Genomic DNA, 27251 nt, shown 5'->3' with positions numbered 1-27251 from the left:
GCTCTTAATAGGGAATATTTTCTAGTTGCTAACACTCAAGAGATCCCTTGTTTTTAAGTGTGGGATATGTTTGGCAACAAATATCTAATTCTGTATCTGGCAAGAAATGTTCGTTATCAGGTCATAAACTTCATTCCAACATCACAAAGCACGTCATCCATAGTGAGCAATTGTCATTAATGCTGTGTTCTTCTCAGATTTCTATTCTGTGTGAAAATAGGGATCTTATTCCTGCACTGATGTTTATTGAGCCTTGCATAAACACTGCAGTCACAGCAGGTTAAGGGGTGGGATTTAGACACGCAGCAGTTGTTTGCAAAGCAGGGAGGAATCTGCCCTGCTGTGGGTGTGGCATGCAGTGTGTGCACATGGGAGATGCTGATGCTGGCTCACTTCTCATCCTTTAAGTACAGTTTTTGAAAGACTTGGGGCATGTTAACACTCCACAAGAGGATGTTAATTCAACTAATGTCAAGCTTCCTCACCCCTAATCTGGGTTTGACTTTGGAGCTGTGTTTGAAAGAGAATCTCATCAACCATTAGTATAATTTTATATGTATTTTGTTCCAGAAAACCTTTTGTTTCATTTCAAGGAAAGCTATATTGATATGCTGTTAGTTTATGACAGCCTTTCATCAGGAATGAAACTTCTTGTGCCAGTTTTGAAGAACAGAGTTCTCACCAGTTTTCTGTATTAAGTACTCTGGTAAAGGTGGTTTCAAAGACTGTTTCCTACTTCAGGTGATCAAAGAGTGCAGAGCTCTCCGCTGATTGTTGTGGTTGTGATGAATTCCTGGCCCAAATGAACTTCCTGATGAGATTAACTACACTGCTGGCCCCAACCTTCAATTTTTCCTGAAATCAGCAGCTTAAGTAGTACAGTATCTATTTCCTTGATAGAGATGGGTCAGAAAATTATTTGGGCAATATATTAACAGAAGACTTAGTTGACTTCCAGTGTTCTCCTCAACTTCCAAAATTTGAAAGCATTCTGATGTTCATTATTTTAAATTTCAGTGAGTTAGAGAGTGTTTGGAGAGATTCTGCCTAGCAGTGGGATAGAAGTTTTAATCAACTCTGTGTTTTGATACTTTTGTATACATTTTGTAAAAATACTTTTTGTATCATTGTGTGAAAGCAATTAACGATGTATATCAATTTCCACACTTTTTTTGGGTTGAGCTAGAAACTGGAAATTCCTTTTGAAAGAAATTCTTTCTGAGGAGTGAAGTCTGCTTGATGGAGCAGACTTGCAGCCAAACCAAATTGTCAAATGAGCCCAACCAATGCAAAATCTAGACTTTCTTTCAGCTGAAAAACTGGGAAAACTACTATTATTTTTCCTTGTTTACTTCTTATTTCAGTGCCAGGTACTTCTGAGTTCACTGCACTTGGCATAAAATAAATGTTCTGCGCAGAACACTAAATGTTGACTTTTATTTGTGTTGTAAAAATGGTCAGTGTGTCCTGCTGGCAGATGAAACCTAAGAATGTTTGGTTTGGAATACTTGTACCTTTCATTTTTATCCCTTCCCTGCAGAAAAAGTTGCTTTAAGAACTGCCTGTTAAATTGGAAATGACCTTACTTGCCTTCAGTTATAAATAGCAGTAAAGAGCAAGGGGATTCCCCTGCTGTCAAACCCCATTCATGGCTTTCTATTTTGATTAAAGCCGTGTCTTACAATGAGTGTACTGTGACTTCCCGCCCTCAGTGTGCTGCAAAAAATGTAGTTGCATTCCAAAAGCTGGATACTTGAGGTCATAAGCAGGTAATGTTGCTCTGGTACAAATATTTATTTTTTTTTTATTTTTTAGTTAGAGTTTTAGAGAGTGTTTTAGTTTGGAGTTAGAGGTGCCACAATATGTATTAAAACAGTGCCCATGTGCCAATTTGTGTGCCTCATGTGTTCCTTTGGGCTCTGTTGAATTATGTGAAGCTGTTAATGGTGAAACACTACTGTGCCTGAAGTTAGAAGAAAAGAAATCTTGTGTATATGACAGCTTGAAAGGGCAAGCCTTTTTCTTTGCTGATATTGCTTTCTCTTAGAGGGCTGTGGTTCTTGTATTTTGTGGAAAGGAAGCGCTTGAAATAAATGGCAAAACACCTTGCTCATGTTCTGATGTGTGTTCTTTCTTTAAAACCACATTTAAATATAGTTTTAAAAATCTGTTATATAAAGCATTAGTATAAATATACCCTAATGCTTGCAGCCTCTAACAACACACTGTAGTGACATGTTCATTGCTGAGGCTGGGAGTAACAAAACCAGTCAGGAACAAAGGGTAGCTGTGTATCTTGTGTGTCTGCATACATATGTGGAGTTGCTTTGCTATTTGCATCACTGGACAGCACCATCAGCAGCTTCTAAGTCCTGCTTAAACATTGTAATTTTTTACACTTTGTGAGTATATTATGAGTTTCAGGGGCAAGTATTAAAGTAAGGAACATTTGTTAGGCTTGCATAATGTCAGTTTTGGTGATTTGAAAGGGACATGAGGTCCAAGAAGAAGCACTTTAATTGTAGAAGATACATTTCTTCTCAAATTAACATTTTAGCATCAATATTTTAACACTCATGAAGACCAAAAATCTTTTTTGGATTGCAATATTTACTCCTTTATTGGCTGGAGTGTAATTTCTTTGCTTAGTTTGCTGTGTGAAGTTTAGCCTAAATATGTCAATGCTGAATTGATGAGTCGCATGAGAATGAAATATGGGATTTTCAGAAATATGTAAAACTTGGCATTTCTGAAAGGTTCTCTGTTATTATTTGGCAAAAATATTGTAGGTTTTGACAGCTTTGGATTGTGGCCTTCAGGTTCATAGATGCCAGTGAGGACAAATGACTTTGGCATTTAAGGAGAAACTGGATTCAGAAGCAATTACAGTCACTGCTTGAAGTGTCACTGATTCACTGTAGTGTTTTATCAGATATCTTAATTTTCAAGATACCTTGTCTATAAGCAAGTGTTGGGTGATAGAAATGGTGACACTGCAAATGTTAAAATGATCTATCAAGAGTTTTTTTCTTCTCCACACCTCTCTAATATGAACTTTCTTGGAAGCATGGGTCGAACGCTGTGGGTTTGCTGTAGCTCGTGTGTTTGGACACCAGTTGCTGCTGTCAGGTCATTCCAGCTCAGTTCTGCAATTTGAGCTGCCCTAGTTTGTTATTAACTTTACTCTGAAGGACTGAAACGTGGTTGCTTTGCTGCCACAAGTCAAGTTGTTCAGGTTTTTCTGTTATTTGGCTTGGTGTGTCTGTCATTTTGAAAAGCAGTGTCATGACAGGTTGTTTCTTTCCCAAACCTCTTAGCTTAGGTCAAGTACTTCAAGTGTTTTTCTCCTCATGTACTCTAATGTGAATTAACATCTAAGCCTTGCTTGCTGCTAGACTGTCCTGTAGACCTGTTCCATTATTCAGAGATCCCAGATTGGCAGGAAGGAACCAGTAAGTACAATGGTATGGGGGAATATTTTACTGGCATTTAATGCTCTGCATACCTCAAAGCCAGGTGCCACCAGTCAGAGTGATATTGCATGTGCTTTAAAACACCTGGCAAAACAAGTGGCCAGTGTCAGCATTTATTTTGTACTTGGCCTTTAGTGGTTAGTATATGTAGCTGATCAGTAATCAGAGTTTAGGCACTGCTGTCTTAGAACATATTTTACATCTGCATCCCTTAAAACATTAAATGTAAGAAAGCAAAAAATTATCTTAATGTATTTATCTTTAGAGTCTTTCTGTCTTAGGGAGAATAGTTGACTGCATAACCTATAAAATTGTATCAACAGGAGGAGGAGCACTATAAAATATTCAAAATAACAGTATGATCAGATTTAATTTGACAGCCTGGAGTTTGCTTCAAGTAACTTTTGTCTTTGACAGGACATCATGTGTATGTGTTGTTTCATGTGAATCATTCACAGGAGTTATTTGTGTACTGGAACATGCTAAATACATAGAAGGATTTGTGTTGTAGTACATTTTGTTACAGTTTCTTAGTTTGGAAACAAGTCTTGTAGTCTGAGCATCATTCTTTCTAAATTCCCAGGGAATGACTTGTTAGGTGGCATTTCTGACAAGAGATGTATTTCTGCCCAGATGTCTGTGCTGGCTTCAGGAACTGAAGCAGCTGACTTGATTTCCCCACTGATCTCATGCCTAGGGAGTTCTTTTGCCTTTTTCTGGTTCTCCCCTTGGCCACCTTTGTATTTGGAGCTTTAGCAGGTATGCTAAAATGCCTTTCTGGTTCAGGCACGTGCACACTGTGCCACCACCAATGTGTGTTTTCTATGATGAACAGCTGAATGTATCACTCCATCTCTTATTTCAGGTGCTGGGTCCCTAATCAGCAGCCTCAGGGGACCAGCTGAGTGCCTTTGCTGCTTTCTGCTATGTTTTGTTGTTGTAAAGTTGTGGATAAGACAAGGCATATCATATTTGAACAACTACTCTGGAGGAAATGCTATTATCTGTAAGGAATGGAAAATGAAGAGAATGGTTACTGAAATAATAGTTATAATGAAAACAAAGAAAAAGGTTTGGGGTGGTTTGGTTTTTTTTTAGCAATTAATTAGGTTTTCCTTAGTGGGAGTGCCATAATAAAGACTGCATACTATTCCAAACATCTGTCTTGTTGCAATAATTGGGTTCTAGAGAAGCACCTGAACTGAAAAAAAAAAAACAAACTGGTTTTTGCTGCCAGGATTTCATACTATCATAGTTCAGAAATGGGAAATGCTAGATTATTTTTTTTTATTGTCACCTCAATTTACTATGAGAGGAGGCAGAAACATGAAAACACTTCAGTCAAAATGTGATTCAAATGTGATAGGAAACTGCACATCTCCTTTTGAGAGAATCTATTGATGTCTTCATCAGTTACCTTGCTCTGAAAGCTATGGCTTCATCATGTGACAAGTGTTTTGATTTTTTAATTTTTGTTCTTTTTTTTTTCTCTTTTAATGAAGATTGGCATGGTAATTTAGCTTCCCCAGTATTTTGTTTGAGACCATTTTTAGGCACAAGAACATTCAAGTGTAAATAAAACTAATTTTCTTCTCCCACCACCCTTCCTGTCTCCACTGGCATGGCTTTCTTCTGTCAATACAGTTGACTCCTAGTATTAGTTATATTTAATTGTCTGAATACTAACTTGAGTTTGATACTGAGTTGATTTTGAAGTGTGAACACTCAGATTTACCTGTACTTTTCACCCCTAAATATTGGCTCAGCTGCTTACTTCCCAGCAGATATTTATCAGGTATTTGGGGCTGCTGCTATGTATACAGCAATGGTCACAGCTATTGCCATGAAGTTTTTCCTCTTCTATTCCAGATTTGAAGAAAAAGCATAGTTTACTTTCTTATCTCACTATGTATATATGTAAAGTAACACTTAAAGTTCCAAGGTTAATATATTTAAATAGGCTTAATTATATGCTAGCTTTTAAGGAGGAGGACAGAGTATAATAAAATGGCCTCTCCTACAGAGAGGGAAATGTTGAGTCTGACAGACCCAAATGTAGCCAATCTCCACTTCATTGTCAGTCCAGCAATAAAATTACTGTTCAGGCAGAGCTTCCCAACTTACTTGGCCTTTTGGTTGGTGAAGCCTCATCTTGGGCAGCATTAAAGTTGCAACTGAAACATTCTTTGTTTTAGTTAGGGCTCCTGCTGTGTCACCATCCCCACAATGTTGCCCAAGCGTCCTTGACTTCTGTTCAGATTGAGTTCCAGGACCTTTGCCAGTATGTTGTTGTTCAGCTTCTTCAAAAACCTACTACAGCCTCAGGTTATGTGTTTGTCCCCTGCTGCCAAGCATAGTTTTTTGCAGATAGAGTTGGTGACTGGATGTTAACAACTACAAAATGTGCAATTTTTGGTTTAATATTTCTGTGCTGATAGAGCCCATAGTTCAAAGATGATTCTAAAGGTTATTTTAGTAAGAAAGAACTGCTCACAAAATAATGTAATCCAAGATGCAGAGCTAGTTTAAGCAGTCTAATGAAGAAAACTTCAGTACTATGAGTTTTAGAAAGATGTGTCAGTTCATATTTGAGGAAATGTAAAGCTTGGAAGAAATTGCTGCTGACTGTAAAGCTGAAGGGGTGTTCCAACCAAGGGGTCTTTCCCTACTGCATTTTCTAGCAGTAGGGAAAGACCCCTTGGAATAGGCCTTGAAATATTTGTCCTGAAGTTAAAGCTAAGGCATTATTCTTGGTTTAGTATTTAAAAAGTCACAGTTAAATCAGGTACAAAAAGGTGTGCATTTTAACTGAACTCTGTGCACACTGGTTCATTTTCACTGAACCTTCTAGATAGCAGGAGGGCCTTATGCACCTGGCCATGTTTTAGCAGAATTCTTCTTCCTGTTCCTGTTACTGTGTTATTCCAGAGTTGTCTACCTCTCTGCCTTTTCTTCCTTAGTTTATTTATGTGTTGTTCTCAAAGAAAAACAGTCCAGTTCATGACTTTGAATATGACTTTGAACTTAAGTGCTACTTCGTAATCAGGGCATATCTTATCACTCACCTCTATTCTAGCTAGAGAGTTTTCTAATGTTTTATGAGATCTGGCTTATAGAGAAAGCCTGTTTCCTGAGAAGTAGGAAAGAGTGAGAGAATTTCAGTTTAAATATTCTATTCTGCCAAGTATTTTTACTTGTATATGCTTTCTATACTTCAAATAAATAGATAAGCAGTTCTAGCTAATTAATTTCAGGATGTGTCAAAAGCTGCTATCTTCATACATAAATGGATGAGAAGTTAAATATTTTTTGAAAATGTGTAATGAAATATTGAGTTTAAAATATCTGCTTTGGCCAAGTTAAAGAAATGGACAAGATACATTTAATAGCTAAGGGGAGGCAGAAGGAAAGCTTAAGTATTTGAGGGGCAGTAAAATAATAGCACCCAAAAGTCTGAGGAGCCACGAGGTATTCTGGAGCTGTAGTATCAAATCATGATACATAGTGTAGAGTGAAAAATCTGGTTTGATATTGTCTATCATTACAACAACAACTATTATTACAACATAGTTCTTTTCCTGAAATATGAGGTATGTAGGAATTAGAAATGCAGCTAAGAGATGAACACTTAGAACAGCTTCCAGTATTCAGGTGGTCATTGACTGGTATTTGAAATGGTTGAAAGGAATTACACCCATCTATGATTTGTAGAGTCTTTTCATCAAGGGTGCTTTAAAGAAAGATCTTATTTAGATAAGAGGTGGGAACTGAGTTAAAGTTATTCTTTTTTGAGTTGAAGTGCTCAACACTGTAGAAAAAAGCTTCTGCCTGAAATGACGTAAGATAAAGATCATATTAGTGAAATTTAATACTCAAGACTTCAAAGATTTTCAAGAACTGGGAGTGTCTTATGCATATTCCCTTTAAGCTTACAGAACAAACTTTGCCATGTGCAAAGGAGCTCTGGAGCAGGAGCTGTTTTGTCCCCTTTGTCAGCAGCCTCGATTGCTGTGCCAGAACCAGGTTCTCAGCCTTCTGCAAGGTCAGTGATGCCTTGCTTTGGGTGTGAGGCAGCAGCTCAAGGGGGCAAAAGCTGTGAAAACTTCCTCTGCAGCTTAGGATTTCTTTTCATACTTCCACAACTCTTTTTTGATGGGTGGGAACTTTATAAACAGTTGTCATGATCAGATCCTTAAACAATCTTGGGAAACTTAGGAAACCCTAAATCTAGAACAGCCTCTGCATCATAACCATGGATGTTGTTGGTCATCAAAAAAGCTTTCCCTGCCTGGGTAAACAAGCTAGTGTATGCTTTTGTAAGGTTCTTGCAAGAAAGCTCAGTGTAAATTGAGGAGTAGATTGCTGCTGTTTACTTGGGACCTTAATTTTATTTTGCAGTTGGGATTTAAAAATGCTACCACTTCAAAAATGCAGTATGTACTTTATTAAGGCACTAGGCAAAACAAAGAAATCTTCCTATTTAGCAATTATGTATGCAGGTGTTGTATGATGAGTTTATTTGAATTATTCTGCTTTCACTAAATTATTAGGTATCTCTCATTTTGAAGTGGATTATAAAATACCAGACTGAATTTTAATTGCACATCTAGACCCATGAGGGGCTAGTTCCAGAGAGTGCTTTAATCACTGGGATGTGCATTGGCATCCTGTTTGTCTTTCTTCTGTAATACTCTTGCCAGAATATCTGAAATAAAATTCCTTCCAACCTACTTTTGCTTGGGATCTAAAGAGATCTATTTTAGGTTGGAAGAACAATAAAAGTTGTTTTTTTTACTAGGGAAAGCTAAATAGGTGACACAGTGATGACATTATGACTTGCTTGGAGCGTGGGACCAAAAAATCTGTGGAGAAATAGGCCACAAAGCCTGTTGAATTACAGGTTGGAAAGAATCAAATGGTCACTGCTGTAAACCAAGTTCCTCTGAAAAATACCCTTCAATACAGAACACAGTGAAGAGCTTGCTGTAATTTCCTTGTGGCCACACCTTTCCTTACTTCATGTGCCATGCACCCTGTCTTCAGTGTTTCTATTGAATGGCTGTTAGCACAGAGCTCCATCCAGGGCCAGGATAAAGACATCTTAGAGCTTCAACAAGAAACCAGAGAGAGTTAAATTGTATATGGATTCCATGAGAAATGGCAGTACAGGCTAGGGGATACTCTCTTGGACATTTAGGTATTTTTTAATGTGAAGTGCTTTGAAGTGTGTTGCTGTTGCCTTCTAATGGGTCAAATAATTTGAAGTTCATGAGTGGTGTCAGCAGGGTAACATATGCTCATTTAGAAGGTGGTCAGGGAAGTAAATGGAAAAAAAAATCAAAGATGCATTAGTGCTATGGAAAAGCAATATATACAATTTCTGACAAATTAATTTTGCATTGATTGTGTAAAAATTCTTTAATCAAATTTCTCAGGCTGTAGCACTTCTCCCAGTGTTCCTGTGACTTTGATGATACATTTGGGTTACTTTCAGAATAACTAAGAAGTTAAAACGGTAAAGGTCTGTTGATCTAAAGGTCCAGCACTGGTGCTTGGCTGTCACTGGTTGAGCTGAATGAGGAAAAGTAGGAAGAAATAAGTGTCTGCAGCTTTTCTTCCTTATTAGAAGCACTGGGGGATCAAATTCAGTCTTGACCAGATAGAAAATTCAGCAGGATTTACATTCACTCAGTTTACATTTGGTGGGAGGTGGCCCATTGGTTTTTAACTGTTTACTTTGACCCTTTCAAGCCATCTGGGGATTTTACTCAGACTCTTTTCCTCCAGGGAATGTGGTTAAAAGAAAGGTGTCTGCAAACTTGTCAGTACAGATTTGTCACTGTCAAGTTATATCTGAATCTTGATCTCATTATTGTGAGCTTCTGTTTAGCTTAAGAGGAGTTCAGCCATCCTTCCATTTATGCAGGGAAAAAGAAATCAACAAAATAAACCCTGCATTTTCATTGCAGTTGTTGCTCTAATGTACAATTTTTTTAACTGCTGAAGTTAATACTTAGATCATCATTAAACAAGAATTTTGTTTGAGGTAAATTGAGTTAACTGGAAGGAGAGATGCTGGGGTGTCTCAGTCTTCATTTGATGCTTTAATTCTTCTAATGCTGTAGCTGCCTCTGCAACCTCTTTTTCTACAAACCACTGCAACTGTTGTGGTCCTTATCTTCAGTGTGCACTATTGCTTCCTTGTTTAGTACACTTCACTTGGTCATCACCTACATGCTGTCAGCTTTCTCTTTCTTTCAGTCTGAATTTACTGACTTGGCTTTTTGCCTGCTTGCTGCAGAGGGCTCCGAAGGGAATGATGTCATAAAGGTCAAGCTGCTTTAATATGACAACTTTGTCATTTTTTTGTTACTTTTAAGTAATTTTTTTCTCTTTCCCATTTTCAGATATTGTAAATTGTGTTCTATACTCTGTGTAATTTTTCAGTTGTTACTTAGAGTTGGTAGTAATTGAAGGTGCCATGCATGTGGTTGAGGTCAGTCTTTTGGTAAGGAGTTAAACCCAGTTAGGATCTGCTTAATACTGCTAACATTCACTTAGGTACAAGTGAGGTGCTGTATTTCTTCTTCACTTCAACAAGTGAGGTTGGTTCAACTGAAAATCTGAGCTCTGAGCATGTGTCAGCAAAGGGGTGAGTTTTCCCTAACATAAAGGACAGGGGCTCTGGTGATAGCGCAGCAAAAGCTGTAGCTCTGCAGGGGATTGACTTGCATAAGGCAATTGTTTTGGAGAGCCACAAATGGTTTCCCAGGTGTTCAGCCTCCTGTGGTTGTGTCTCTCAAGCTTCTTATCACCACATGTGAATGCTGCAGTCTTTTCAGAAGTACTACATGGAAGGAGGAATTGCTGCCAAGCCCTTCTCTTTATCTTCCCCTTCAGCCTGCTGTTTTCTACCGTCTGGTCTTCAGGTTGCACAGTCATTACTGGTCCTTTTCAAGGCTGTATATTTGCTTTGGAAGGGGCACTGTTATTCCTCTCCATATCCAGAGAAGCAAGTCTCAAGCTATCAAGCTATTTAAGCAGTCTCAAGCTATCAAGCACCTGTGCAAGGCTGTGAAAGATTTCATAGCTTGGCTGTACAAAAGAAATACTTTCTGGTCCTTTTGCTCTTGTGGTTTTTGTGGTTGGTTATCCTTCAAGGGTGAAGGGCTTGGAAACCACAGGACTTAGCTTTTATCTGGGCCTTATGGAGAGTGTGGTGGCCCTGTTTATGTCTCAGCCTGGTGGGAAAAGGGGCTTCTCCACTAATAGGGAGAGCAATTACTCTCTTCTCATTTTGAGCTGATGAATTAGTACAGACACCTTTGAAGGCTAAAAAATGTGACGAACAAGATGTCCAAGTTCTCCCTTGTAATGCCTGATTTTATATCTCTATAAGGCTTAACCTAGTCCACAGGAACTTTCCATGTTTACTCTTAACAGTTCTCTTGAACGCATGCATTGCCTTTTAGATTTAAATAGTGTAATCTGAGATGTGAGCAGTATATCAGCACTAAATATACCCTTAGAGCAGAGCCCAGAAGTCCAGCATTTGCAATCTAGAGTTTGAAAATAAGAAGGACTTAGATATTTTTTATAATACTGTGTAAACAGTTATTTTTCATGTCATAGTGTAATTTAATTTTAATTTAATTGCACATTCTTCTGAATGTCCTGTACTACTAGGGGAATAGGAGATGGTATGATGAAGTTAATGTGAAGCAAATCAATTTAGGCTAAAGGGTAATGTTTAGTTTGTGGGGACTGTGGAGTTGCTTAAGTAACAGGGTGTCTGAGTATGAGTTGTAGGCTGTCATAATTGTCGTGTAATGACATAATCTATTCAATTTGATGGCAGAAATGGATGAAATTGTACTGAAGCATCCATAGTGGAATGTGTTAATTGAATGTTAAAGGAGAAACACATGGTTGGTGAAGATTCCTGTATAATTATTGCATGAAAATTTGCATGCTGATTAAGCAGTTAAATTTTGTCTTGCCATAAGAAATGTGGCATAAAATAGAATTAATGACCTAAGAAAGCCTGAGTGGCTGCAGTCAAATTTCATTGCATTGTATAGTATGTAAGTGCTGAAATGAAAGAAACTGGTGTTTGACCTCTTTTCTTTATTCAAGTTTTAACTATTAACTTTCTATAGTTGAACTGGTATTGTATTCCAGAGGTAAGAAATTACCTGCCATGGCTGGATTTTGCTTGGTTTTTAAACCATAGCAGTTTTCACGCAGGATTCTCCTGACTGAGCACCTTGCACAAAGTGAGGAGAGACACAGCCAGAAAGAGGCAGCTTTGGAAACTGCATTTTACAGATGAAACCTGTGGGATCACATCAAGAGCATAAATGACCTTCAGTGGTGTGACAGCAAGCTCTGCACTTGATTGGATTTTTCTGCATTGCAGATGTTCTCAGATATGTTGGTTGCAAACTAATGTTCCAAAAATGGATTTGGCAGTCAGGCCTTTTTCTAGATCGTTCTAGTCAAGTTATGGATGTTTATAAGAAATTGTGGGTAGACATGAGAAATTACATCCGCTCTCTGAGGCAGCAAACAGGAAGGGAATAGGATGCCAGCTTCCTCTTATGGCATGTATAATGTATATATTGGTTTTGATCTTTCACTCAATGGATAAATAATCGTGAATAAAGCTATTGGTAGTCAAGAAGAAAAAGAACACCAATTTCCAGTTATCTTTAGCAAGTTATCAAATAGCACAGTAACTAATTGTCTTGGAATCACTACTTCTGTTTTTAAAATTTAGTTTTGTTTGGAAATTTGGCTACTTGTTGATGAGCATTCTAACATAAGTGTCTACAAATTCTAGTTACAGAAAAGACAGAAAAAAACCTATTCCGAGTATCATTCAAATTTACAGCTTGTGTGGGAAGGCAAAGTCCTTGGGGGACTGAATCATGTAGCCCCTGAACTTTTCTGGAAACTGTCTCATTATTGGAAGTTTCTTTTTGTGTGAATATTTAATTTGGAGCTGAGACCTTTGAAAATTTAGGTTTTACAATTCATAACCACAGAAACATGGATTTATTATTTTTTTTTGTCCCTCTGGGCTAAATTCAAGTATTGTTGGCTCTTATCACCCTACTGCAGTGTATTGGAATAGGGTCACAACTGGAATTTGACCATGTGGCTGAAATGTGCTTTGCTTGTTGACAGTGTCTTCTCATTCTCCAGCTCACATTGCTGTGCACAATGCCCTGTGTGAAATAAAGCCCTGGAATTACAGTGGAAGTTTGTTCTGGACAACTGGACTAAAGCAGGGCTTTTGCTGCCGCAGAGGAAGATCTGGAGGTACAATGTAACTTCAGTAAGTTTTTACTGGTGCCACTGGGAGCATTCAGCTGCATTGTGCATAGGGAGAATTGTGTGGCTGCACATGTGGTGTCTTCTTCAAAGGGTGGGTCAGGGCTTTGGCATCTCTGCTGTAATTGTCACTTTTAAAGGCTGACAGCTTACTCTGGTCCTCAGAGGGGTGACTGCTTTCATGAAAATAGTGAAAATGGACCACATGACAGAACAACTGCTTGTTTCTTGGACCGGTGGGGAAGCTGGGAGTGCTTCTAAATCTCTGTGGAGAATGAGAGATGCCTTGGAACATGTCCAAAAATCTTGGTTGTTTCAAAGAAGTGCCTGGTAGGGGGAATTGGAAAACTATCGTGGAGCAGTTGCTGTCAGAAATGGAAGTTAAAGGGGGAAAAAAACCTCCTTTGCAACTTGGAGATGAAAACTTTAGAGAAACTGGACTTCAACTAGAGAGTACAGAAGTTTCTGGGTGAATTATAAACCACCCCATGACACTGAAGAAAGCTACTGTGTTTTTGTGAGGGTACATTTGGCTCCCCTGAGGTGAAAACCATCCCCCAAGTTGCCACAATCCTGGTTGTTTTTACACTGACCCTCTTTGCAGCTACTTCCATCTCTGAAATTCTTAAGAATATCTTTTATTGTCTTAAAATTGCAGCCATTTCATGGGCACGTGAGCATGGCTAGGTGTCCCTCTCTTCCCCAAAGCCTGATTTCTGTGGAGGTTTTGTGCAGCAATGACCTGTCAGTTCAACTGGAGCACAGATGTCAAGGCAGAAGGTTCTGCAGATACAGCTGTTTGTTTTTTCTGTTATCTTGATTTTGTTGTAAAATTTGATTTTGTTGTTTTAAAAATACACTCTGTGATAGTTGTACAGCACCTGTATACACATTTCCTTTGTACAGGGGCATTTCCTTTCAATTCTTGTTTCATGTGTCAGTATTATTTATCAGGAGACTTTTCTTGTCTTAGCATTTTCTGAACGTTCTCTCTGCTGCCTGTGTTGCAAAAAGGTTAGGATTGTTAACATTATACATACCCATGTCTAGGGAAAATAATGGAAGAAAGAAATGAGAAAACCTTCATTTCTGTTTTTTCCCCATTTTTTTTCCTGCCTGCTTTCCCTGTGACTAGAATTTCAGTATCATAATTTAATTAAAGTAATTCAGTCACGCCAGGTGTATGTGTCCTTTGTACAGAAGGCATAAAAGCTCAGAGACATAGACTGTCCACCCTAAGGTTGTTTTACTTTCCCAACCATCTGGTTGTTGTGAGAAAGTCTTTTCTGTCACCTGATTTTTTTTAAGCCTTCATTTCTGGGTCCATGCTCCTATGGACTTTTGCAATCAGAGGCTAATACTCTGCACCTTCATAGATTTCTGTGCAGCTGCAAAGATACAAGGAGGTAGAAACAGTGACAGAATAGATAAGCCTTTCTCAAATGCACTGGCTAAGTTTTGGGAATCATGGAGATTTCTTCAGCTTTTCTTCAGATCCTTGGTCTTTTCCCTGAGAGGGAACCTCTCCCCTCCAGCAGTTCAGAAATATTTCAGAAGAGTTGGATATTGTGGATTTGAGTATTTTACATTGCTAAAACTTTGCTCCTCTGCTTGTTTTGTGTGTTTCCTGAAGCTACACAAACATCATGAGGCAGTTAGTCTCTGTTTGATCCTACAGTGCTGCTTCTGAATACAAGACTTGATCTGCCATCCTCCATGCCCTCAGTCTGGTGTGTCCCCTGTCACTTTCTAACCAAGAAAATTTTCCTCTGTAAATATTTGCCAGTTGCCGGTTCAGGGCAACATTCCAAGTGGCAAACATGTCAACCAGAAGTGTGGTACTTCCCACATGCTGCTCCCCATTCCAGTCCAAAAAGAGCATTTGGCTGGGACATTCTTGGCAGAATTGCTTCCAAGAGCTTGTTGTCCATCTGCTTGTACAGCTAAGTGCTATGCAAGGAGCCAGCAACACATAGTTGTAGAAGACTTGAGTGTTAATCATTCACAAGAGCAGCTGGAGTGAAAGTAAATCCAGAACTCAGCTCTGAGTTGGGCTGCTCTGAATTTTCAGACAAGTCAGAAGCTTTGCTTCCAGAGTGTACTATGACAGAAGTGGAATCTATCACCTAAAGCATAATGAGGAGCACTTAAAAATTGTTATAATAAACCTATTTAATATCTGAACTACAGATTTAGAAACATGGCAGTAAAGATGCAAGTTGAATTCTGATATTGCCACTTGGCCTGTTGACATGTTAAATGCTATCTACCAAAGTACAGTTGCATTATTTCACCAGAAATAATGGACATGTCACTGTCTCTGTTCATCCAAAATGGCTTATGTATAATATGCTAATCATTTCCCTGATGTTGGTTCATGCATTCCTGTGATCTGTGACCAAAATGAGGATTACTGAGCAGGTATTTTAGCTGTTGCACTAAACAGTCACTTGCATTCTTGTTAGACTCTTTTATTTTAATTTTAAGATCTGTGCCTTTTCACAGCAAAAGCTCTCTGGGCAGAAGTTTGAGATGTTTTTGCATTTCTGTTAAGTGCCTGTTCTCTGATTGCTGGGCTCAATCTGTAGCTGAGCTGTTGCATTACTGGATCTCCAGGTCTGAATGTTACACATCAGTTTCATTTATCATGAGCTGGAGTCTGCCTGGATTGGCTGTGGCTCTTCTTGTGTGACATAATTCACATGTCTGCAGCACTGAGGTCACCTATGTGCTAACTTGATCTGATAAAACCATAAAATGCAGACAGAATTGGACACAGGTCATGATTATCAAATTTTGCTTTTACTGCAAATTCTGAATGTAGTGTTTTGGCTTTTTGGCAGAGATTGGGAAGGTTAGGCAGTGTTGTTTAGTCCCAAAACTTTGCTATGTGTTTCAAGTTGCCTGGACTGTAAGTGTTGGACTGCATTCATCTTTCTTGTTAAATGTATTTTTCTGCTTAAACATTGAATATGGGCTTTGTATGCCTAGAGAATAAATACACAGGAAACATGTATTTTCTGAAGTGAGACTTTGGGATGCAAACCAAAGATATTTTAGCAGAGCTGTTAAGACAACTCAGCTGAGTTATAATAGTAATTTCTCCTTTCAAAATCTGGAAGCAATAAACACTTCAGATGTGCTTTTCGAATGCAGTGGAATCAGTCCCTTGGGCAGACATTGTACAAAAAAACTTTTTGAATTAACTTTGGATATCAACTGTATGTTATTGTGAAAATACTGAAATGCAATATGCCAGCTGGAGCTAAGGATGCAAGGTTTTACCTGTTCCTTTTTAAAGCCTTCATTCTGTGCACACTGATGTTAGAGTGTTTCAAAAAGACCAGATAGGAAAATTGCTTGATTTAGTTGGGTTCTTTTTGGCTTCAACTCCAGGACAATGAATGGAAAATCAGGGAAAATATATCTCTTTGGGATCTCTGTTATTCAAAGTGCTGGAAGTCAGTTCATTCTTCCATACAGATGCTTTGATGTGTTGCTGACAATGTGGAGTAGTTCTGTTTTAATTCTTTTTGCATTTGGGGGGTTTGGGGGAGTATTGGTTGAGGTTGAGGGGTTTTTTGGGGTTTTTTTTTGTTTTGTTTTGTTTTTTTTTTTTTGTTTTTAGCCATGAAATCCTGTAGCTGTACAGGTCAACCATGCTAGCTCCACTTCTCAATGGCAGGTAAAGGGCATTGTCTCCATCTGCAGCCTCAGTTTTGCAGGTCTACCTGCCTTAAAATTGCCTTAAACAACTGAAACCAGCTTTGAGGGACTGAGATTGAGTACTTGAAGTTTTTTTGCAGTGTTTAAGTAGCTTAGTTGACATGAAGGCAAACAATGCTTTCTCTTTAGCAAATTGCCTCAGGGTGACCTGATTTAAATGTCTTTGCAACAGGATTATGGGAGTCTGAGCTGGTTTACAGGAGGTAACTTCGAGGTAAACCACAGTGCAGCAGATGATGTGAAATGGAAACATCTCCAGGATGGGGGTGATTGGAAAGGACATTACTTGAGATTTGACAATCTGTGTCCACAGCTGAGGGTCTGACTTGGTTCAAGACCATGTCAGTGCACAAGTGTGATGGAGATTTGCTTGCTCCTTACCCTGTTGAATAAATATAAAATATTTATATAAAAAGCCCTTAATCTAAGACCACCACATATCTAGAAGTAGGGGAAGCAGCTTGAAAAGGATTATTTTGTGTTCTCCAACCTCAGGTGCTTGGAAAGCTCAGTCTGTCAAGAGAAGGCATCTCTCCTCCTTTTACTGGGAGGGGGGAGTGAGAAGGAGGTTGAGGTTTTCTCATGTTTTCAATTTCAATTGAGTGTTTACAGTATGTATTTCTTAGGTATGTGTTTTCCAGCATTGCCTCTCCTCCTCCCCCCACTTAAAAAGCCCTTCCTGACAGTGTTCTCCCCTAGGACACAGTAAGTGCTGTTCATCCTGTCTGTGAACACTGCAAAGCATCATTTTTGTTCTTCAGGGGACTTGAAGGGAAGTAATTAAAATGACAGGAAGTGCTTGGGACTGAAAGATTTATGTCTGTGGAAAGATCTTATGAAATTCAAAGCATATTTGAATCAGAAAGAATTGATTTGGCAGCTGCATAGTTAAAGAAGTGCTGTTTCTTTCTGAAATGTTAACTTAATGTCCTTCAAGGCAAATCAGGCAGAAAAGGAACTGCTTTATGCATTTCTGATGTAGTGAAGCAGTAATGTGTGCAGTCTGTAACCATACTAAATTCTCAGTTGCTGAGGAACACTAATAAGTAGTAGTGATTATAGCTGCCTTTTTAATTCCCCTTCCCAGTCACATCACACGTTCCTCCTTCGAGAAGTGAATGCAGGAGGTGGACACTCAGCTTCTTCATCCATTTGATGTGTCTTCACTCACTTGCAAAAATGGCTGGTACTTGGAGAGGGAAATGTATTTGAAACTAGTTTAGAAATCATGGTTAATGTTGAAATTCTGTATGGGAGCCTTGATACCAAGTCATGGTACTGGGAGAACATAAGCTTCAAGCATACAAGAAAATCAACAAGCTGTGCCTTGGCCTTTATTTCCCCCAGAAATAGTTTATTGGATGTTCTCCATGTTTCTTTCCTAGAGTTCTGAAATTCTGTTTTTTCCCAAGTGCTGATGTGGTTTTGAACTTGGGATGAACCATGGGGTGTATCTCTGCAATAGACTTGCTCCTGTTGGAAACTTCTCACCTTGACTGTGTTGAAAATGCAGAGTGTGCTGATATGATGGAGTTGGAGAACACCCAGCTAAGGTCATGATGAGCTCTGTAAAGGCCATGAGTGCTTGCATGTATAAAGTAACAACATATATGTACGTGTATGTATAGAGAGTTGGCCCGGAATCACTTCCTCCCACACCTCAGCGTAGCTGCATTTTGTTTGGTGACCAGGTTTTGTTCTCAGGACATCTAGGACTGGTGCTGTTTGTTTGTTTGGAGATTCTCTGTATTGCAGACTGGTGTGGTCCATCAAAGTTTTGTTGGTATGCTAACAGAAAGGAGTTTGTTTTGTATCATTCTGGTTTGAATTCAAAATACTTTCTCACTTCATACATCACAAATTTATATGCTAACATGCACTTTAACTATTTAGTGTATTTGTGGTTCACTGTGTTTCCTTGTGGGGATAGTTAATGTGTTGCCTAAATTAAGTGTTTAACAACTTGGTGTGAAGATACAGAAACTTTACAAACCATTGCTCTTTAAAAGGAAGCTCTTCAGTCTACTGAGGTAATGAGGATAATATAAAAGCGGAAGATCCTTGTTTGTTCTACCTTGTCAGACTTTCTCAAAACTGTTATCCCAGATGTGCAGGTTGTTGTAAGGATTGATAGCTGAAAAACAGTAGTTAAGACCTGATAAGACTGAAGCAATAATAGGTCCTGAGGGGCTGAAAGCTGAGTTTTGGCAGACCAGTGCATGCAGGGATGAGCCACCACCATCTCTGAGGTTCCCAGAAAGTCTGGCTTGCACTACCACTTTAAAAAACTTCACAGTTTTTAAGGAATAACATTGTGTTTCAAGTAGGGAAGGATTACATTTGAGAGTATAGTTTCATATGGGGGGGTTGTCAGATTTGCCTAAATGCTGAAGACCTTCTACTAGATGAATTGTGATCATTTATGATGTAGTCTTGAAGCAAGTAACAAAGACAGGTAAGAAGGAAATGGAATTTAAAGAAGTCCCACTACAGAACATCTGAATTAGTACCAGTCTGGAGCAGCCATTCCATATCTTTATTATGTGCAAGGAACATAATTTGGAACTTGATCATAGAACTATACTTCTCAGTGTTCCAGATGTCCTAAACTAAACTTCCCAATATCCCAAAGTAGCTGTCTATAGCTATATGTCTATATAACTGTATGTAGCTATTATGTCTATTTCCCTGTCTGTAGCTTTAAAATATTAAACTATTAGCAGATTCATTTAGCAGAGGTGCTACAGTAAAGGGGTGGTAAATGCCAAACATATGTTTCACATGTCCCTGTGTCATGGACCATAGATTTGGATTTGGTTATGGTAAAAAAAACCCTAAACCCACACAATCAAAAGAAGCACAAACAAAAAGAACAGCCCACAAAACACAGCATAGAAAAAACACACATCATAAACCCAAAGGAAATACATGGGCAGAGATATCTTCCACATTCAGAAAATGTAGTATGACATGATGCTGGAATTTGTTTCCTCTCAGTGAGCCTGAAATCCAAATGCTACTGAATTAAACTGTTACCACCAAGAATTTAGAGAATACCTAGGAAATATCAATAAAGGCAAAACTGTAATTTACTTCTAATTCATAGTGTAGGAATCTGCAGTAGAATTGAGAAAGTACATTCTACTTCAGTGCTGTTCTTTATTCAGTTTTCTTGTTCTGTAAATAACATCACTAATATTTGAACCAAAAGCATTTCACAGAAATGTAGCTGCAGCTAAGGAAAAAGAAGGGGAGGGGAGCCAGGGGCCTACTGCTAAGAAATACTCCAAATATTCAGAAAGCCCTGTGTAAACTTCTGGAATTAGGTGCTTTATGCACTCATTGCTCCCACCCTGCAACAGAATTGTAAACAAATCCCAGGTTCAGGGCAGCTGCTTTGCTGACTGGGCTTCTGGGCAGTCTAGTTCCATCTCTGACTACATTCCAGGAAGTGAGGACAATAGAATAAAAAAACAGTGATTAATAGGTTTTTTTTTTAGGGTCTATTTCCCTGTTGATAAGTAAAAAAATATATGGCTGCTTCAGCAGTAATTAACCCACTTGAAAAATGAGTGTTGCTTCATTCACATTTGTTCCAGCTAGTCTTTATATACATATATATATATAATAGTACAAGCAAATTTTTTCTCAGACTCCACAAGATATATTCATATTTCTACTTTTAAGTATTCTGATGACTTAAAATCTGCTATTTAAAATTAAGTTATTTTGAAACATGGTATTCTATTCACTGAGTTACTCTGGTAATATATGTGCAAATAAATTGTGTTGTTTCATCCCTTGATGTAAACTGTTAAGACAGCAGTTGCTTTCCTTTCTTCTTAGTCTCATTAATACTTATGTATTAACTTAAGTTAATACTTAAGTACTTAGTCTCATTAACACTTAAGTACATATACCCTCCTGATAAACTCCAGAGAAATAGCTTTCTAGATACCCATGTTTGGTGTACAGCTTGGAAAAAACAAGCTATTGGGGGTTTTGTTCTGTTTGCTTGATTTTTATTTTTTATTTTCTTTTAAGCAATGATTCTGTTTTGGAACTGCATTTGAAAAGGGCCAATTTCAAAGCAGTTTCACAACTGTTTAAATCATCATGATGGTAACAACATGTATTGAATTGGAAAATTTATCTGGGGGCTTTTGTGTGGTGCAGCTAGAAAGAAGCAATATTGGGATGGTTCTTCATTCTCTGCTACATCTGGTTTTGTTCTTTCCTAGATGTGGTTTGTTCTACAGGCATTCAGTTTTTGATACAAGTCCAGAAAGTGTCAGCCTTCATTGATGGTGGTTCTGAATAGAGCTGAAGATGCTTCTGGCTGGTGCTTTGTGCTTACAGAACATGGGGACTTGAAAGGGCTTCTGGTGTCTTTGTTAACAAAGGACTAAGAACCAAGACAGGTAGCTGTAGCAAGTGACTAAACTACTTCTCAACTGCACTTGATGCAAATTTTAGAACTTTAAAATATATGCAAGTATGGAGAAGGACATAGTGATGTCCAGGAATTAGGGTGGCTGGTGACTTCGTGGGCTGTACTGAACAGGAATTTGGCATTTTACTGTAATACAGATACTTATCATGCAGCTCAATCCCTTATACACTGACACAGCCACCTAAGAGAATGTATCAGATACACATATTCTGTGTGCTGAACTTGATTTTATCCTGACCTTTTATTTTAGTGGGAAACCCATGAGGTGCCTGCTGCTGACATACCTTTAATTAGATGTAATTGTGTGTTATTTGCACCTTACTGGAGACTCGGCAGGCATTGAAAAGTTGGATGAGCGTGATCAGGGATCTAAATTTCAATGTAGCAAACTACTGCATTGCCAGTTTTAGTGCAGGGGCTCAATTGGATGCTGAAATAATTGCCTTAAGTGTACTGATTTACTCTAGCCTGCATTAAATCTGTAAACCTGCAGTTAACAGTTGTGTTGGCATAGAGTTAATGTTGCCTAAAAGTCCATTGAAAGCAAAAAAACACTTTTCTAACCAACCAAGAAGACAAGAAAAACATTCAGTGATAAATTTGTTTCATCAGAACTGTTTTGCCAGCTTTGGTTGGTTAAAATTTGCAAGAATTCTTTTGTTGCTGTGGGTATTCCCTGCTATGTAGCTGAATGAAAGCCTATCTTTATTCTTTAACATCCTGGTCTTTCTAAATTGATGCATGAACTGGTTTAAAATTCTGATAGCTTCTGGGGATCAGAACTTCATTTGAATTTTTAGGTTGTGCAGAAGATATAAAAATGGGATGAGAGCCATCCACAACTGCACACATGGAACACAAGGCTTTGCTAGCAGCAAGTCCTAGGTCTGGATAATATTTTGCCTGGAGGGGTTTTGAGATGCTGGGAGAGAAGCTGGTGTTTATTTCAGAGCACTGTGGGGATCCAGAATTGCTAAATGGCTTGTGTGCAGACTGGTTTGCCCAGCCTCATGATTATTAAACCATTATGATATATTAGCTTTTGTTTAGAGTAAAAACTGACAAATGATTCTAAGAAACATAGGGGGGAAAAAAGAAAACAAAGTCTAATAAACAAAGCCTGAAGATCTCTAAACAAGAAAGCTCACCTCCTCAAAACAGCCAAAGCCTTGAAAGTTTGTCATCTTTTAAAAGCAAAACAATTTTTTTTTTTTTTTTTTTTTGTACCATACTTTCAGAAGGGCCTGAGTTGTGGTGCTTTAGACTGTTATTCCACACAGGGACAATAATAAATCATGGAAAAGCACAGTTAATGCAAAATAAATGGTTTTGAGAGCTCAGTGTGATAGTTTAATTTATGTTAACATCCAGACTTGTTGACTTAATTGACTGGGCAATTTAAAAGTGTTTACCTGTCAAAGATCATTAATTCAATTATTATGAACTCTTGTGTGAGTAATTTAGAAGCCTGGACTGAAATCTATTTTCTTGAATGCAAATACATTTTGGCAATGCAAATTCTGACTTCTGAAGGGAAAAGGAAACTTACAACTCACTGGGTTGTTTTCTTTCCAGTGTGTTGAGAAGAGAGGTATTGAGAAGGTATTTGAAAAATATAAATTATTGAACTGGGGGTAAGTAACTTGTTTGTATTTTGTGTTACAGACTTGGTTGCTGGAAGCCTTCCATGTGATCAAACAGTACTTTCAGACAAACTTATTTTCTATTAAATGAAGTTTAATTTTGAGGTAAGGTCCTATTTAATTTTCTTTGTTGTGCATATAATTGAATAAAACCTACAGTAATTTAAAAGCTTGTATGTATTAGTATAAAATTTCCCTTAGAGAGTATGTGAAATATATACTTCTGTGGCTGTGTTTATGAAGAGAGAAGTTGAGCTGAAAACTAAATGTGATGTATGAATATGGAAGTGCCAAGTAAATATTGTAATTAACAGCCTGGAGAAGAACCTGGCTCTGACAGATATTGACTGTTTTGAAACAGTTGCCAGGGAGACTAGAGGATATGATCATGTAATAAGTGATTTCTCTAAGCCTTAGGAAAAAGGGCCATGCCTTTCATTGGTATGAAATAAATACCTAAGATGATGACTTAACTCTTTCATCTGAATAAGAGGTGGTAAAAAGAACAAGGAAAAATCTTCACTAGAATAACTTCACAGATACATTCCCATTTCTGTACTGCAATGCTCTCAGAAGAGAATATCACTGAGTGGTAAAATTGGCTTTGGGCAAAATGTTGATAAATCTCACCCTATGTTCTTAATCCATTGGAGTTACTTTGACCTTGTCCACATTACTGTTCTAAATGTGTCTCTGGCTTTGACTGCTCATCTGGAAATGGTGCTTGAAATACTGAAAGATCACTAATGGAATTTTCTCGTGCAGTTTTCCATGTTTGAAAAATGTCTTCAGTGAACTTTCAAAGCAGCCTATAATTAAGCAACATGCCAGTTTGTATCAAATATGTCTAAGGACAAGGTTAAATGGAGGTTTTTTAGGTACATCTTGAAGTAGGCTTTGCTAAGAGCAATAACAGAATATATGAATTTAGCTTCAACCATTTGAAGTCTGCCAAGCTGACTTTGAGCTTATTGGTAAGATGTGTTCTTTCTGGGCACATTTGGTGTAGGATGAGGTTTGACTTCAGTTTTACACCCTGTTACACCCTGATAAAAGTTCAGCCATGTTTCATGATTTCTTTCTTCCTCTGTCTCTGCTGTAGAAGCATTGGATGTTTTGGGGTTCATTCCTGTTCCCTTCTAAAATATAGGTTTTTCTCAAACTTAACCCTGTTCATAATTTTTTATAAGGATTACACCAGCTTCTGATTTCTGTCCTTCCTTATTGTTGTTACAAAGTTGTGAGCTTTTACCTTGGGGGTATGGAGTACTCCTAAAGCTGGAGCTCTATCTTCGTCTTGTCCTTTTTTGTGCCTGTGACAGAGATGTTGATTTGATGGGTGCAAGCACACTGTTCTTGCTCAGCTTTTCTGTTTTCATTAGTGTTGGTAATTCTGGCAGTAACTGAGCTTTCTGCAGTCTATAGCTATGGGTCTTTTTCCTTTCCTCAGCTGCTATTTTTTTTTTTCCCCTCTTTATCCCTCTATTAGTTGTTCAAACTCTTTTGATTAGCCATTCCCTGTTTGTTTCTTCTTTTGGAAGAAGTGTTCTTTTTTTAATAAAAAATAATTTAGTAATCAAGAAGCAGAGTCTGACATCTCTGCCTGAACTGGGGTTAAAAAAATTGTTTAGAGCTGGAACTCAGCCTTTGAGATGGTGTGAAATGGTTAAATTTGAGACACCTTGTTGTTCCTTCCCTCTCTGTTCTGGTGCTGGCATCAGAAAATGAAGGGAGCATGCACTAAGGTCATTCAACCTTGCTGCAATAACATCAGCCAAAGCATTAGTATTCTAAAAATTGTAAACTGTGACTGGTAATGTGTGGATGGTAAACTGTGTCTGTAAATCTCACGAAGTTAGTGGAGGTTGGAAAAGAAAGAAAAGGATTTTTTAGTTGCTATTTCAACCCATTGGAGGGAGATTGCATGATCTGCTGTTTTTCTCCTTGGCATGACACCCTGTGAATTGCAGACTGTGTGTAAACTGTTACCTGTGTTTTCCAGCATTGCCAGTTCCATGTGACCACCTTTCTGATGAGGGATGTATGCTGGATTGCAATTACTGTCTTCACATGACATGCAGGGCTTTTTATTTTTTATTATTTTTTTTAAACCCTTTTCTATCTCCATGACATTAAAATTAATAAAGAATGGTAATTTATTTTAAAAATAGTGTTAATATCATGTTGATACCAAATTGTGGTAGCTTGTGAGGAAAAATTGTCTGGATGGTACTACAGTAGATGTTTAAAGTAGAGTGTTTAAAGGGGTAGAAACATAACTGAATTAATTATAATTTAGATTTAAGTAGTGCTTGGCTTTGTTGTAGTGAACTTACATGATGCTGATGAAGAAAAAAACCCAATCTGTTGAGCTGTTTGAGTTTATATGGGTTGTACCTCTTACTACTTTTGTGTACTTAGGTTTTTTAAAGCTGATTTAGTCTGATTGCTGTAGGAGAATAAGATATTAATAGCTCAAGTTCCAAAAAACACATTCTCAGGTATTCTTGCTTACCTTAGGCAGTGTCCAGTGTCTTGGTTTCTAACATGCTGCATTTTGTTTCAAGAATGCAGCTCAGCTGCCTGTGGAGTAGTTCCAAGGCATAAAACCATGTAAAGCAAAGGTTGAAGAAATGCCATTAAGTGAATTGTTCTGGTGGACTTGATTCAGCATCTGATCCTGGACAGTCTGCCTCTTCATGGAACTTCCAACAAGCAATATTGAAAGATTCAGAGAGGAATTGCATGTAATAGTTTACATGGTTCACTTGATGACATCAGATACCATTGTAGTCATAGTCTGTGCATACATACATTTACTACTGTCCTCCCAAGGACTCTGGGAGAGGAACCTAGCCAAAGGATGTGATTCTCTTCTGATTCCTGCAGAAACTCTTGCTTTTGGTTTTGGTATTCTCTTCCACTGTTCCTGCAAAACAGGAAAAGAAGTCTGGAAGGCTTCTTCCAAGACATGTCATTGACTTGCCACAGTGAAGGCTCTTGCTCCTGCAGCTCATGATTGCTCTGTTACAACTAACTCCAATCAAGCTCTTTCTTATCTTACCTTGAAGCTGTTTCAGCTCTGTTTGGGACAGTGACATTCCTCCTGTAGTTCCTTGTAATTCATACTTCCTCTTGAAGATACATACCATCAAGTTAGTTTGCAAATAGGCCTTTTGACTTAAAAAGTCAAGCTGAAGTTCAATTGCTAATAAGCGGATTGTCCTATAAACAACTCTTAATTAGACCCAAATATTTTGCCTGAGAGAACTTCCTTGCTGGGTTCTTACCAAAAGAGATGCTGTTGCTGTATGATTATAAAGCGTGAGCTGAGAATGGTATCAATTAATGCTTACTAATAATTACAGCCTGCTCTCTTAGTAACCTTTCAAAACTTGTCCTGGCTCATCTTTGTTTTGCTGTGGGGATTTTTTTCCCCAAGTAGTTTGTTTGTAAAACTTAGTAGTGCATGCTGCAGATAAATGCAGTGAATTTTTCTGAGATACTTGAAGGTTTTTAAGGTATATTTGCTTGCCAGCACGTGTGGTGTGTGTATATACAGCCACAGTGGTTGAGCAGGGCTTTTCTTAGGGCAGGGAGTTGTGAGAGAGTTGTTGCGTTTTAGTTGTCTGTGTGTGCTTGCAAACGGAATAAACAATGTTTAGTGCTGTACAGTGTTCAGTTCCTTGTGTTCTAACTGATGAAATGAAAGGTTATGCTTTTTTTGGTTGCTTGCTTGAGTTTCAAGAGCTCTGATTAGCCACACCAGACAGCGTGTGGTGTCTGAGGTTGCCAGGCTACTTCTGCACCCTCCAGGTTGATATCTTTGTACTTACTGCCCATTTAGAGCCTCAGCTTTTACTGTATTTACTTACTGCTCTTGACTTCATCTTTAAGCTAATTAGAGGGAAACTGTGTGATACTTTGTTTCCTTTCTAAATAGAAGAGATTCTAACCTTACAGACAAGACAACTTCCAGTGTAGTGTTTACAAGTGTGCTATTTGTGCCTGAGTGTTAGTTTTCCCTGAAAGCACCTCACTGCACAGTTCCCAGTGGAGTGGCAACAACCAGTGAAGACATCTTCACAGTGTCTTGTCCAGCAAAGAGTTGATGGCCTTGCTGTGACAGTGGACATACATTTCAGCCGTGTAACCCACAGATGATATTTCAGTGCTCTGGTGGAGAATCAGCTTTGTCTATTAGTGATAACAGCCCTTAAGCCCTGTTAAGAGCCCTGTGGTAAATGCCACAAAAGTTACAAATTGACAGCGATGGAGCACCAAAGAGAGGGCTTCTTGAAAGGTGCAGTGTCACCTCTTTTATGATAAGATGCCTACACAGGTGCCATTGTGAGTTAAGAGTAAAATGGGTGGTGTTAGTCTCTCTGACTATGCAATCAGCTGCCTGCCTGCCTTGTGGTTCAATTATGCTTGATTTTTGAAGGACAATGCTTTGATTTGCATTCATAATTCTGGAAGTATACAAAGCTATCAGTTCACCTGGGTTTGTACTTCAGAGTGCATTTTGCTCATGCAGGTCTTAGCAGACACCAGTCCACTTAAGAAGCATTTCATATGTACAATAGAATTAGATTTTCAGCCTCTGTGAGCAGCAGAAAA

At 38.3% G+C, this 27251-nt stretch overlaps 1 protein-coding gene across 8 annotated transcripts in view; it reads left to right on the top strand.

Moving 5' to 3' along the window:
* TLN2 (talin 2) overlaps window positions 1–27251 on the top strand; it is a 130720-nt gene that overhangs the window by 14628 nt on the left and 88841 nt on the right. For 3 of the 8 annotated variants that reach the window (XM_015638948.3, XM_019007931.2, XM_015638945.3), the window contains one exon: window positions 22654–22736. The exons of 1 other annotated variant lie outside the window; for it this stretch is intronic. The gene's annotated coding sequence lies outside the window, so the exon portion shown is untranslated. Of the gene's footprint in view, window positions 1–12680; window positions 12814–20937; window positions 20957–22653; window positions 22737–27251 lie in introns of those variants that run through there. 4 more of the 8 variants (XM_015638947.3, XM_015638941.3, XM_015638943.3 and 1 more) reach the window with 3 other exon arrangements.

Source organism: Parus major, chromosome 10 (genome assembly GCF_001522545.3).
Source record: "Parus major isolate Abel chromosome 10, Parus_major1.1, whole genome shotgun sequence".
Lineage (NCBI taxonomy): Eukaryota > Metazoa > Chordata > Aves > Passeriformes > Paridae > Parus > Parus major.
Note: the sequence above shows the minus strand (reverse complement) of the source record. Positions and strands in the feature narration are given on the sequence as shown.